The sequence below is a fragment of the Tachypleus tridentatus genome, chromosome 6 (assembly GCF_004210375.1).
Source record: "Tachypleus tridentatus isolate NWPU-2018 chromosome 6, ASM421037v1, whole genome shotgun sequence".
Lineage (NCBI taxonomy): Eukaryota > Metazoa > Arthropoda > Merostomata > Xiphosura > Limulidae > Tachypleus > Tachypleus tridentatus.
In genome coordinates, this window is record NC_134830.1 from 155,991,540 (window position 1) to 155,996,178 (window position 4,639).

Consider the following 4,639-nt stretch of genomic DNA (forward strand, 5'->3'; position numbering starts at 1 on the left):
CCAAACATAAAATCCTTCTATTAACATATTTTCATCGTTTTCATTTCAATAATGCACTAAAACAGTGTTGTAGAACAATGTCTTTGGCTTTACTCTACGGTAACACTTCCATATTTTCTGCATGGTTACAGTTTTGATGCGATATAGGAAAACAGTATGACATGTTGTTGTCCAATTTAGTGAGATCCATCAAAACTGTTAAAAGTCAAACAGTATTATTAAATTCGCCAGCTTCGGATCTAATGAACCAATAAGGATCAGAATTTGATAAGAAATCTAGCGATATATTCGAGACGACATAATTTGTAGACATTATAAATTAATTATATGACAGATATTACAATCAATAAAGATAGTGTAACTATCCTTAAAAGAAGAATAGAACATTCCATACGAAGCACGTTCCAATTACTCGGAAACAAGATAGTAAAGTAAAGTAAATATTCGCATCGATTTCAGATCTGTTTACAGCTTTTGATTGAAACAATAATAAAGACAGAGAAACCTATTTAATGAGAACATGAATTGTTAATCATACATACTATACCAACGACAAAAATTGTTATTAAATAAGTACCTGACAGTAAAAATTAACGTTTAGAAGGTTTATTTATATTAGGTTGTGTTTGTGTGTTTTTATTACAGCAAAGCCACATCGGCCTTTCTGCTGAGTCTTCCGTACATTCAGTTGTCTCTACTGTAAAACATAGAACAATAAATCATTAAGAAGTAATTATTGAACGTACCGTGTAACGTATAATTTAAGTAAAATGGTAAATTTTATCTAAATACCCTTAATTTACTTATTCAGAAAGTTTGACATAACGTAACGGAACAAAACCAAACTCGTTTGGAGTGTGACACACAAATAAATAATAATGATGTGTAAAATAAAAACAAACAAATTAGAGTTTTTGCATAAAATAATTGAGATTATAACATAGGGAAATAAATAACTCTGTATTTTACTTTTGGGCGAAGTTATATAAACCACATAAGGCCTATTCAACACGATATCGTTCTTTGAAAGTACATTAGTAGCAGAAAGAAAAGTAAAAACATTTCTATAAAGTTTGTTGCGTTGATTTGTGATTTAAATTTGTTTGTCAATATATCTGGAAAAGAATCTAATTATGAAGTATGACCTTTGTATAATTTAAAATCAGTAAATAGTAATCTAGGTCATATAAGTTTCGTAACTCAGAACTATGGCCTTCACTGTGATGGCGTCATCACGACACATTATATAAATTCGTAACTTTGAAGAATACTATTAACATAACCAACTAACTTGCAACTGATATCAACGTCTTTTACCTTATTGGAGTATAATGAAGATCAAGTCAGTGGTAAGGTATTCAATTTCAGTGTAACAAAATTCCCAGTAAAATAATACTGTGACAAACGCTCTCATCATATAAAACAACAAACAAGAAAATTATGTTGAATTTCCCACCAAGCTCCTCGCGCGGAATCTGTCACAACACCAGTAAAATAATCTTTATGTTGACTAGATTCACTAAATTAATCAGTCATTTCTATTACCGTTATTAATATAAATTTGGTTTAACGGTTAGAAATAAACATGAATAATGCCATTTATTTTATACATAGTCTGTTCTATGTTTGAACATTTCACAATAAAATATTAAAACTTTATGGGGAAAAAGTTATAGGATAAGCTAATTTACATCGTGCTAGTTTGTCTAACTGTATGTTTCTGTGAAATAACTTTGAATCTACAAAATTTTCTCACGGAAGAAGCAAATAGCTTTGTTGTTTAATGGTCCTAGTTTCATAAAAAAAATGAAATTTCATATTTATTTTTTTACAGAATTTTATTCTACTTTTGGTGATTACGGTCTACTATGTAGGAAGTTACGCTGAAAACGGAGTTAACAGAATAACCCGAAATATCCACAATGGTTATGGAGATTACGGATATATAGGGGGAAGTAGCAGAACTCCTAACAGACTCAAGAATAAAAGTGGTTTTAATAAGAAACCAGATTTCGGTACATGTATCGGAAATGGAAGATACAAGAAGAATATGTTTAGAAGAAACCCAGACGTAAGCTTGGTTTTGGCAGTGACCCTGACATCAGAGATAGGTTAACAAGAGCAACACGAACAGCAAGACAAGTAGGTTCCGATGGAAGAAGTGATATAAGATTGGATAGTGAGCTAAGAATGAATGACAGTTTACATTTGGACGCATAAAATCGTATTGGTGGAGGGAATTTGGTAAAAACTCACTTAATTTCGATGTTCAAGTTAGTATAAGTAAGTAAGAATATCAAAATTTAAAATCGGAAGAGTTTCAAATTTTCACTTTTGAAATAATAAAGTTAATCAATTTAACAACCAGGCCATACCTCTCGGCTCGTGTATCTGAGGATCGCTGGTTGAAATCTTTTTCGTATAAAACATGCTTTCCCTATGATTGGTCAAAGTTTTCCCCAACATTTTCAAAATTCGTGACTTATATAATGTCTTTTTTATTAATATGAACATTATCTCACAGGATAAAAAAATGCATACTCTGTTCTTTTAATAACTATAACCCCATATTGTCATTGGTATGTTCAGTTTTTGGAAGAACCTGGTTTGATAACTTTATTGTTTTTAAATTTTTTGAATATTTAAAAAAACTTGCCGAATTCTAGTGGTAAATATAAGTCGTTGGTTTTTTTAGGTAATGTCTCAGAGTTTACAATTTATACACATTAAAAAACGTATTGGTTTGAAATGAGAAACATAAGGGAATCTGCTCACTTTGTTTATTTAATACAAACTACACAGAGGGCTATCTGAACTTTGTTTATCGCATAGAACAAATATTAGCGATTTAAGTCACTAAAGCCATCGATAAGTCGTTGGGAGAATAGATACGACTGTCGTATTTGTGCATCGTAAGTAATCTCCAGTTTTATTAAAGGGTAAGAATGGAACATTTTATCTTCCACTTCACAATTAGCTGTAAGGAAAGAGGAGGAGATTCATAAATGGATTGGAGTCTGTGTTATATTATTTGTCACACAAGATCCCAGTGGTATATATATATATATATATATATGAATATTTGTTATAAAAAACATTTAAAGAAAATTATGGTTATATTAATAAAAATATTATCTGTGTATATGTACAGATAGAAGTATAGTGCATATTGAAACGAACTAAAACAGTAATCAAATAATTTATAGTGTCCTTAAAACATAAACTTCTTTAGATTAGCAAAGAGAAAGTTTCCAACTCTTTGTTAAACTGAAGATAACCTTAGAAGGTGGAAACTTTGGGCCCAACTTTATCTTAATAAACGTTTTAATACCATATCAGCCATCTGGGGATAATTTTTTATTTCTAATAAGTTTCTCTTTATCACAAATAAACTTACCCATGCCTTTAAAAGTCATTATAGTTAATTAAATAACTTACTTATAACAACACCGACAATTTTGTGCTCTTAACTCAACTTATATGAAAGCTCATATATGCTTTTATTTTTAAAGTTTCTTAGGAACCGGATTACCGCCGAAAGAAATGATATTCCGAAATTTTACCTCAATTTAAATAACACCCAAAGGTTATATAGTGCAAGAAAAATATATTATTGAAAATACTGTAAATTGAATATTGAAATGAAAATTTTGCATTGAAACTTAGTTTTAGTATCTTTGGTAATAGAAAACATAGAAAAATAAAGTAAAAATAAAGTGTAATTTATATTTAAAAGAAAACCGTTAATTTGTCTGTCTGTGTGTTTCTCCTGTTCCAGGAACACGTTTTGTTACAGAATCAAATACTTGCTGACGTTAGTTTCCATAGAATATATTTCGTGTGTTGACAATTCGAAAAAGAAATGTTCTAGAGGAAATGTTACAACATGATCGAATGTTTGACCCTGAGTTTTATCTTCACCCACATTCTTGTTATCGATATTTGATCAATAAAACAGCTGTTTACATTTCAGGATACTTGTTAGTAATCAATCCTTCATAACTTTATATTCAGGATACTTGTTAGTAATCAATCCTTCATAACTTTATATTCAGGATACTTGTTAGTAATCAATCCTTCATAACTTTATATTCAGGATACTTGTTAGTAATCAATCCTTCATAACTTTATATTCAGGATACTTGTTAGTAATCAATCCTTCATAACTTTATATTCAGGATACTTGTTAGTAATCAATCCTTCATAACTTTATATTCAGGATACTTGTTAGTAATCAATCCTTCATAACTTTATATTCAGGATACTTGTTAGTAATCAATCCTTCATAACTTTATATTCAGGATACTTGTTAGTAATCAATCCTTCATAACTTTATATTCAGGATACTTGTTAGTAATCAATCCTTCATAACTTTATATTCAGGATACTTGTTAGTAATCAATCCTTCATAACTTTATACTGTAGTGATGTCAAGCTGTCACAGTTTATTTTTTAGATCCATTTCTAATAAAGTGTCGATAGTTTCCACAACCCCTTTATAAACCTTGATAGCGTCAACTAATTACAGACTAAACGGTAAAGGAGGAGTGGAAACTTTCTCAACATGTTTTATAGAATCATTTTTGTTCGATAATAATAAATCTTTTATATACGCTTGTACCGATACTTCACTGTATCC

At 29.8% G+C, this 4,639-nt stretch overlaps 1 long non-coding RNA gene across 1 annotated transcript; it reads left to right on the forward strand.

Moving 5' to 3' along the window:
- The first annotated feature begins 1,254 nt into the window (after nucleotides 1-1,254).
- LOC143254139 (uncharacterized) lies at nucleotides 1,255-3,973 on the forward strand. Its single transcript, XR_013029972.1, has 2 exons — nucleotides 1,255-1,349; nucleotides 1,835-3,973. It is a non-coding gene; the product is annotated as an uncharacterized LOC143254139 (long non-coding RNA).
- Nucleotides 3,974-4,639: the final 666 nt, after the last annotated feature.